The sequence below is a fragment of the Triticum dicoccoides genome, chromosome 5A (assembly GCF_002162155.2).
Source record: "Triticum dicoccoides isolate Atlit2015 ecotype Zavitan chromosome 5A, WEW_v2.0, whole genome shotgun sequence".
Lineage (NCBI taxonomy): Eukaryota > Viridiplantae > Streptophyta > Magnoliopsida > Poales > Poaceae > Triticum > Triticum dicoccoides.
In genome coordinates, this window is record NC_041388.1 from 19,985,596 (window position 1) to 19,996,141 (window position 10,546).

Below are 10,546 nucleotides of genomic sequence, written 5' to 3' on the forward strand. Positions count from 1 at the left end.
AGCTAGGCCGCCGCCACATTTGTTTTTCACCCCTTTTTTTATCTACTTGCCGGCAGGTAAATTTAAACATCCACCGCGGCGTTGCTCTGGTGTTTGAGTGCGGCAGGATTTTTAATTTTTTGATTGATGGGAGCAGGCGCGTCAGGATTTTTAATTTTTTGATTGACGGGAGCAGGCGCGGAAGCAATTAGTCATGATGACTCCGCCTGTAAAACCCACTGCTCCGTGATGTGAGAAGTCATCGACTGGTGTTTTACCATGGTGAAAACCAAAAGATTCCCCGCTCCTCGGCTGGCTCCCTCCGCCTTCCCGTAGATTGCATTGCCTTTCAGCCATTTCGCCCCCTACATCACCAACGTTGTGCGCCTCAAGAAGCAGAGGGACTTCGGTGGTGTTTAGGCACCCTCTGCATGGGCATGTCCATGTCTTGACGCAACATGACCGTTGGATCAAACTCAGATGGTGTAGATCAGTCACTGTAGCACAAAGCGCGTGGGTGTGTTTGGTTGCATTCTCATCTCAATATAGTGTGTAAGTCACCTTACGAAAACCAAATAATCCCAAAACACTTAGGCGCGGTACATTAACTCCCTCCCCGTTTCTTGTTTTGTGACATATCAACCAATAAGAGACGTGGGACGTGCATGCTTTCAATGACTTGAGACTAATAAACATGACATGCAGTGGTTAGTTCATTGCATGCAATGCTATTAATTAGCAAAAAGACATTAAGTTTTCTTGTTTTCCTCTCTGCCTTGGTCACAGTGCACAACGTAAGATGACTTACACACCTAGACGGAGTAGTTGTTTCCTCTTTGTGTATTTGTGTTAACCTACTAGTGTGGACTCATGCACCCTTCATGCACTCTGCCAAACACCCAAAAGTGGGTCGAGAAGGGAACTTTTGCTCCCATCCCGTGCACCCTTCATACATCCTGCCTAACACTATTCGTGCTTCATATGGTTCATGTTTCGTGGAGTACTGTAGCACCGTACTCTCCGTGCGCTGTAGACCTAGTTCTGTTAACATTGATCTCATCGTTCATTCTCGACCGGACAGTCGAGAAAGCGGTACTATGTTACTATATTACTGTTCATATAGTTGACATGCGCACAACATCATTTGTTGTCGTCATATCTTACTACACTAGCAACAAGATTATGCAGTACTGACGTATGAACCACTGCACATGCCTAGTAGTAGGAGCACTGTGTACGTTCAAGTGGCTGCCGTGTTTCGCACTCCTCCGTCGTAAGAGTGGAAACGCTTGCTGTAATCATTTTCTTCTTCAGAAAAACAGTGGGCATGCTCTACCGTGCGGATCCCCCTCCAGCCATGCACTAAATTACTCACTTTCGTCGATGTGTGGGACAGCCAGCATCGGGGTCCACCAGCCATGCACTAAATTACTCCGTAGTATAGTGACGGTAGACTACCCCGATCGAAGCGCCGCAGTAATGCCCAATGAGCCGTCAAATCACAAAACCCCCTCCTTTCCAGCAGTAAGTTGGACGGACAAAGCAACCATCATTTCACTCTTCTCTCTTAGCTTCCTCTCTACCCAACCCTCGCTTCTCCCTCATCTTGTTCCTCATTTCTTCAAGAAAACCCCGACCTGCTTCTGCCATTGTTCTTCTCTCCCAAAGAAGGAAAGGTGAGCGCATCAATGGTGTTGATTCTGGCCAAGGCCCGGTCTTGCAACCCCGAGACTGATCCTATAACTCCCTCTCTTTTCTTCTTTTGGGTTTGTGATTATGGTTTCTTTTCTTTTATTTCTATTCGACAGTTTCTTGATGGACGCTGGAGCACCGGCCGAAGTGATGTCTATGGCTCTGGCCAAAACCGTCGAGGCTCATGGTACGAAGAAGCGCAAGCACCCCGCCGAGACTACCGCAGACAAGCTCAAAGCCATCGCCCTGTCCAAGCCCCCCTCTCCGGGATCCCTCATTAAGCAAGTCTAGGTAATATATCTTCTTGACAATCTTTTTCTCGATCTTGATTGTGTTTTTTCATCTAACACACAGTACTAGTACTAGTAGTACAACTTTCTGGGTGATCTTGCATGTGATTTTTGTGTGCCAAATGACGGTTCTAAATTCCTATTTTGACCAAAACATGCGAGAGGTTGACACTGATTTCTTATAGATTACTTTCAACTACTCCCACTGTCCCAAATTTCTTGTCTTAGATTTGTCTAGATACGGACGTATCTAATACTAAAATGTGACTTGATACATCTGTATCTAGACAAATCTAAGACAAGAATTTTGGGACGGAGGGACTACTTTATGAACATCAATGCTACCTTTGAAGAGGGTATATTTGCCTCAGTAACTTGTTTTATGGATATTGCAAGTAATCCCTCTGCTCCCATGCCTTTGAAGACATGTTCTAGTGTCTTTGTTCACTCATTTCTGTGTGTATATGTAGTCATATATGGAGTATAATATCAAAAATCATCTTATATTTCTGAACGGAGGTAGTAATAAAATATGGTTTCTGTTTGAATTAGAACCAAGTCCGCGGTGGAGATGAAGTTCTCAAAGTCATGCCATGTGAATTGGAAGACCTAAGGATGAGTTCTACTGCTAAACTATCTAGCTGCCGTGTCCTTGTCGCCATGTGTCCTGAACTAGTGTTTTCCTATAGCATTGTTGTCAGGCGTGTTCTCGAGGTTGTACTTGACCACAACAATTTCCTGGCTGTGCCTTCGATTACTAAGGGTGTGGTTCTTGTAAAGCTTCCCAACAAATCTGATGCGTCCTGTCTTCATGATCATGTTTATGAGTGGAAAGACCACTCTGTTAGGTTCTCCAAGGTTGACAAGATGGTGATGGTGCATGTAGACATCTCTCACGAAGTCCATGGCCTAGTCTGTTATGCGGGGTTCATCCCGTAGGTCAGTGGCAAGAAATAGTCTACAGAGTTTACTTAGTGCAACTTTGCTTGTCTGTAGTAAGTACTATTGTTCAGTACTTGATTTGTGTTTGTGAACCCTGTATTGTTTATTAGTACCGCCGCTTTTGGTGTGTGGTCAGTCCTAAGAACGGTCTATGTCCACTCAATTCAGTCTGTATATTTTGAAGTATCCAGATCATCTTTTTTGTGAGGACGGTTTATCAATTATGGTTACACTCCAATATCTGTATGCATTGCAGGGTTTATCGCACCCACCAGGATTTCTAGTCCCATGGATGTTCGGTCCATACAATTTGTCACAACCTTTGGACTGTCCTGCTTGTGGGAGTAGGCGGGGCCCCTGCATGCCACCCGTAGTTGGACGATCAATCTTTTGTTTAGTACTTCAACATAGTGATTTCCTGGTAAGGATTCACTCGGGTCACATCAAGTAATCTTATTGATTTACTATCTAAATCTTATTGATTTAATGTCATGTTTTCTTTCTTTTCCTGCAATTTTACAATGCAGGTTTTGCCATGTGACATTCATCACAGAATAAACCGTTTGGTTTGCTCTACGATGGCTATTTTTGCAGGTTTCACTTCTTATGTTGTGTCAGTAACAAAGGCACTGTCCATCACTTATATTACTGGAAAAAAATTGGATCAGTCTATTGTCTGAGTACAAGCTGAATCCCTATGATGAACTGCAGTTTGGTTTAACAAAAACGCCACAATTAGTCCTTCTCGCGTTTAAAAGAAATGAAGAAAAAAACTGGATCACGGTCACGAAGCCTAGTCAAGTTAGAAAGCTGATCATAGCAGACTAGACACGATCGCCACTGTCTCGCACATCGTTACCACCTTCAGCAACGGATCAAGCACCGGCAGTTTCTCTAGCACCGACAGCGGCAGCAGCTCAGTCTGATCCAGCTGAGGATTGGGCACCGACCACGTCAGCGGATCATGCTGATCTACCAAAGGATCGGGCATCGACACCGGCACGTTCTGCGACACCGGCACCAGCTCTACAAGGAGCACCATCTCCAGCAGCAGCAGCGGCTTCGGCGCCTGCACCAACACTTACACTTGCATCTGCTCCAGCCCGTGCAGCGGCAACCGAACAAGCAGTCGCACCAGCAACAGACTGGGCTGCAGTTCGCACTTCATATACCGAAGTCCTTACAAAAACCGACATGTCCACCTTCTTGGTAAGCATTGGCCGTGCAAGTGTTTCATTCTTTTTTATTTCCATGTTGTTTCACATGATTCACTGTGTTGATCTAACTGTTTGGGTATGTCTTCTTGTTTGCAAACAGAGAATTCCTAGAGCAACGAGGGAGTCGTTCAACAACCCGGGCGACAGCCACCAAGTTTCTCTTACCATGCGCAACCTTGGTGTGAATGAACCTGCTCAATATATCGTAAGTACAAAGGACGGTCGCATGATGATTGATGCTAAAGTATGGTCAAGGTTCAAATCTAAATCATATCTTGCGGTAGGGGATGATGTCAAAATCGAACTTTCTCGGCAAGGAGAGCTGGTCCAAATCAACTTTGAAATTCTTCAGTATTGCCGAACTGGTCTATCCACCAAGAGATTTTGATGTAATACTCTGGCATGGTGAAACAAGTGTCCTGTGTGTATAAGTAGTACAATAGTATCATTGATAGAATTGCAACTCTGATTGCTGGTTAGGAACTGTCATTTGATTTCATTCCAACAGCTGTTGTGCTTTATTCAATTCTGTGTATTCGCCTTGCGACAGCATCTAAAACCAGCGCCGTACCGACCGCTTGCAATATGAAAAGCGTTGAGGTAGAACACATGGGCCCCCAAACATGCAGGCCCACCGGCCTATGGCCCAAAGTCCAGAACCGTGAGCCTGTCTGAGTATTTCTCAGCTGAACCCCCATAATGCCCATGCGTTGCACGTAACATCAAGATGCATTTGTATGAGTATTTTATCTTGTGAGATAAAAGTATGAATGAGGGAAGGCCTTATTTGCAAATGCGGAGAGGTGTGTGGGTACCTTTTCGCAAAATTTCCATAGTTTCCTTCCTATCCGTCAGATATAAATCGGACGGCCTATATTGCAGGATGACAGGCACACCATCATCACCAACTCGTCTATACCGTGTTAAAAAAAACTCTGTTTTTTATAATTATGTATGTTATATATATTCCCCTTGATTTTTCTTATGTATAAAGTTGTGATATAAAAGATCTTTATATTTCTTTACAAAGGGAATATCTCTCTGTCAAAAATATATCTATGTGTAATAACTAGTTACTCCTGTCTTTCTACTTCCTTGCGCTGATATGTGGGGCATCCGGCAACGGGGTCCACATGCCATATGCACCAAATTAGAGTGCACAACTGCACGGTAGACACACCCCGGTCGTAGCGCCGCATTAATGCCCACTGAGCCGTCAAATCACAAAAACCCCCCACCTTTCTAGCTTTAGCAGTAAGCTGGACGGACGAAGCGACAATATTTCACTCAGCCTGAATCCCTTCTCCCTTGTCTGCTTGTTCAGAGAAAACCCCCGCTCGGCGATTGCATAGGGTTTTCTCATGGAGAACCTGGTACTAATTCTTCATCCATCCCCGATAAACCCAAGTCCCTTGGTCGCGGGTACTCCTAGGATGGCCGCCGCCGCCGTTGATGCAATTTTCTTCCTACGGAATCTAGTGTGTTTCATTTGCAGTGCCCAAAGTGCGAGGACCCTATAGGTTTCTGCGCCCTCGGTGAGATGCCACACTTGTTCCTTCTCATCCTAACACATGATTTTAAAACACGCGCAGTATGTTCCTAGAGTCCTCTTTTCTATCTGGGAGGGTGAGTTTTGTGAACATGATGTCGACTAATTTGGAAATTTGGATTGCTATAATTGGATAAAAGGTACTAGTACCATGGTCAACACTGACGTGAAGGAGGAAAGTATTTCTAGATTTGGATATAGGGAATACATTGTGTTCTCATATTATTTTTCCTGCAGTGCATTCCTTGCTCTGCCAGAACACATGTACTCAAGATGCTCGGCCTTTCCATAATTGAATACACCAGTTTAATGGTAACAGTGAAGACAAGCCATGGATATAAGTTTTGAGTTGGGTTCATGTACCAAGAAGATCGCTGCTTTTTTTATGGCCAAACTTGGATAAACTTTCTCAAGCGTTACAGACTGAAAGTTGGCGCACGAATGTTGATGGAAATAGTAGAACCTGGTCTCATCTTCACTGCGATCTTCCACCCCAACGTCGTTCCAATTGTTCATCCATGTTAGTTTTGTATCTGGTTCTTGCTTGTTGCCTCGATTACTTCTTAATCCACCTATTCTGTCTAACTGATCACAATTTAACTTTAGAAGTAGCAATGAATCTCTCACGAAGATGCTACTTCTAACTAATATTTTCTTATAATTGGTGGCACGTGTAGGTTTTTTCAGAGTTAAGCAGGCTGCTCGTTTGTTATTCTGTAACAACTCGGCTGTTACTGATGGCACTGAAGTTGACTGGGATGACATCCACAAGTTCCTACACTTTATTGATCGTCTTGAGGTCCTTGTGGGGCGTTTCAAGGGTGGAAGGCCACGTGGGATATGTGCGCCACTGCTGCACTCGTTGAACAGGTCCAACTGTGTCGAGAAACTTATGGTACGAGCTATTTTCTGTTATATATGTTGTTCATAAACTATTGCTTATACATAGTTTTACAGCTGTGATCTTCTTGAAACAGAAACTGCCCAGTTCTATTGTTCCTATACAGATGCCTGACCATGGTCGGGTCAGACTTGCCCTTGGTCACAACATGATGTTTATGTCGACCTACTCCATTCCCCTTGGAGGTGAAAATATACTTATTCATGGGTGGTCTCAAATAATGGAGGCCCGTCCATCTTGGAGAATAGGACAGAAGATTATGTTCCTGCTTTTCCATGGATCTAAAGTGAATATCCTATTTATTAACCACATTGCGAGATGAAGCCGCTTTCAGAAGGTTGTGGATGCGCGGGGTGGCACCTGGGCCTTGTCCTGGGGCTTGGCGGCCTCACCCTTGGTTAACTGTAGGCAAAGTAGCATTGTTCGAGGCGTGCTTAGTATGGTTGAACCTGTATAAGTACTCATACTGCTTCCAGCTATGGTTGTTAAATGCCCCTGCTGGTTTCAGTTAAGGTTGTTAAGTACTCCTGTTGCTTTTACAGTCTGTTGTGTTTCTCCAGTCCTGTCTTCCTCCAGCCGCCAAAACCAAACCAGCGCCAGCGAGGCTGCCTAATTCCGCCTCCCACGGCTGGCTGCACCTCAGCGCACGCATCGCCGCCCCACCGTCTCCTAAATCATTAACGCCGATGTTCGGGGCCTCGCCGTCGTCCTTCGCTCGCCGTGGCGCCGCCCTCTCGCGTTGTCAACATGGTCAACAAACAACAGGAATCGGCAAAAGTACGTGGAGAGGATGACATTAGGGCCCACCATGTCAGCGTATGGAAAAATAAAATGCTTCCTCCTAGTGTTTTCCTGACATCTGGGACCCACGACATTGTGAGCGTATATAGTCAATAGACAAGAGAATAGCACAAGATCGGCTGACACCTGGGACGTAGCAGCTCGAGCAGTATTTTTTTGTTATTGTTGAGACGGAGCAGGGTTTGAACTGGGATGTGGCCCGTCTAGCCCAGGTTTATATTTTATGTTTACCATGTGACCAGCCCAGCTATTTTTTCTTTGTGAAAATGAGCCCAGTTTATTTTTCTGAAGAATACCCAATCCAGGCCTACTTATTTTTCTACGCCCTGATGGGCTGCAACTCTTTCAGGATGCCTGCAAATCTTGAAAGTAATATGAAATGGGTTATAAATATAAAAACAGATGACAAATTGGCAATTACTTTATAATTTCTGTTTTTTTACATTTTCAGATTCCTATTTCACTGGGCATTAACCTAATTTAAATATATCTTCAAAGTACTTTAAATCTGGCTCAACATTTCAGTATTAAAAATAGTATTGAACCCACAGAAATATGCGAAATTGGCCCTGGCCAACCAAAAAAAACGGTCTGCAATAAATTGCATAAGAAGTCGCAATGAGCTATATATAAATTATTAAAAAAGAGGGAATGGTCTGACTTATGGGCCTATTAAGTTGACGTGTATGCAAGATTTTTTAGTTATTATATACGTCAACAAATGATTCTAGCAGACGTAACCGTTGGATGTCAATCCAACGACCGTCGTGTTTCTTCAATCTCTGATCTTCTTGCTCCAGCCGCCAAATCTAGCGCCGGTGGGACCGCCTGCTCCCGCCTCCCGTGCAGGGATCACCGCCCCCTACTACTCCCATAGCTGGCCATGGCATCCCTCTACTCACCCACACCCCCTGTTATTCTGCGGCGACGGTAGCCTCACACCACAGCCGAACCAGTGAACCCTCGTACTCCTCTCCGCATGGGCATCCACTGCCACGTCTTCCCCAGCTCCATGTCGTCCCCTTCCTAGGCCTCGCTGTCGTCCACCGCCCTGGCACTCTCGGCGCGGCGTGGTCAACGTGGTCAAGGAACGACTTCCATCAGAAGAGTACTGTATGTGGAGAGGCTGACAGCTGGGTCCATGACCGCAGCAAGGAAGTGCCTCCTTATTACGCGCAAAATAGTTATTCCTCCACCTGACAACGGGGACCCACTGGACGGGCCACCGTATTTTGCAAAAAAAAATGTTTCCCCCTGAATGCTGGGACCCACTAGCTACATCTTTGCATGCAAGGAAGTGCATCCGGGTAAAAAAATGATTCACCCCCATGACTGCTGGGACCCACCAGCTACATCTTCACAGGCAAGGAAGTGCCTCACAGTCGGGACCCACCTGGTCGAACCGTACGTAGCATTGTCATTCTGGTCGCGAACGTGTACGTACATATTGGTCGATGTAGAGGCGCGCACGTGTCATAGTAGAGGCGCGCACGTAGCATGTACACGTACGTACAGCGGCCAGGGTGCAAGAAAGTAAATACGGCCATGTACGTACATACGGGCGGGGTCTCGAACGCCTACTCGCGCGTACGTACGGCCAGGGCTCGTGTACATGGCTGGGTTGGAATGGAGAAACAACATCGTCGTCATCGTTTTCATGGGGAGCCAACCGGCTGGGTTGGAACGGAATGTGTCGTCGTGTTCATCGGGAGGGCTTGGACGGAACAGCCGATGAAAACGAGGCCTGGCGTACCGCAGAATGGAGGAAACGGCCTTGTGTTCGACTGGCCACGTTCGAAACGGGATCCTGTTCATCGGGAGGGGTCTGGCGTACCGCAAAACGGAGGAAACGAACCTCCTACAGTCGAAACGGGGGTCCTGTTGATCGGGAGGGGTGTGGCGTACCGCAAAACGGAGGAAACAAACTTGTGTTGGATCTCTACGGTCAAAACGGGGGTCCTGTTCATTGGGAGGGGTATGGCATGCCGCAAAACAGGACTCCACGGGCTACTATTCATCCACCGTCGACCTCCTCCAGCCTGCACGTGCGACTGTTCATCCACGGGCTCCTGTTCATCTAGCCTCCACCGCGCGCTACTCCACCGGCTACTGTTCAACCAAACCTCTCCATGGGCTCCTGTTCAACCACCCCTCCACGGGCTACTGTTCATCCAGCCCTCCACCATCTACTTTTCATCCTGCCCTCCACGGGGTGGTCCTATTCACCCTGCCCTGCACGAGGTCCTGTTCATCCAGCCCCAACCGGCTCGATCAATCAGGGTCCTGTTCATCCACAGGCAACACCACGGGGTCCTGTTCATCCACCCCCACCGGGAACTGTTCATCCAAACCCCCCCAGCAATGCTCACTGGTCATCCAGAGGCAGCATCGATCAGCTTCAGTTAGCAGTAGTAGCGAAGGAATCGCTCGATCGGGTTCAGTTAACAGCCATCAATCGATCGATCGGGTTCAGTAACGCGTAGCCTGCAGTGCAATCGCCCGAGTTCAGTTAGAGCCCAACGCCTCGCTCGGGTTCAGTTAGAGCCCAACGCCTCGCACCCACGCGCGTGCGTGTACGAGAGAAACACACATCGCTCGGCCCCGACCACCCACCGTAACCGGGAACACCCTGATATTTTCCTCGCCCTCACTTCTACCATGGTTTTTTCCGTCATGGACGGCCCGAAGAATGTCATGCAGCTGCGTCTCCGGCCCGCCCAGGACGAAAAGCCCATTTTCTATCATGATTTTTTGTCATAGTAGTAGGACCCCACCACATCTATGATGATACCATGTTTTGTCATAATTATTGTCATAGAAGTGTCATAAGTATGACAAAAAAAATTTCCGTTCGGTCCAAAATGTCACGAATGTGTTTTTTTGTAGTGGGTTCCTTTGCCTGGGTGTGCATGCGTTAATGTGCATGTACGAACTATGATTGAAAAAATCACAGTGTATTCAACATCTGGGGGTTCATATTTTAATGACTGTGAAAACATCTTTAGTTCACCGACCGAATATTCCCTTAAGAACGCTAGCTTTCGGCTTCACCCAGTCTGAGGTACACATCTGGATGACCCGGCAGTAACAATTGCAGAGATGCTCCCTTTATGCCCTAGCCGAACTAATGGGAACGCAGGGCATAAGCACAGGAGCCAGGCAACCCAGCTTGGCC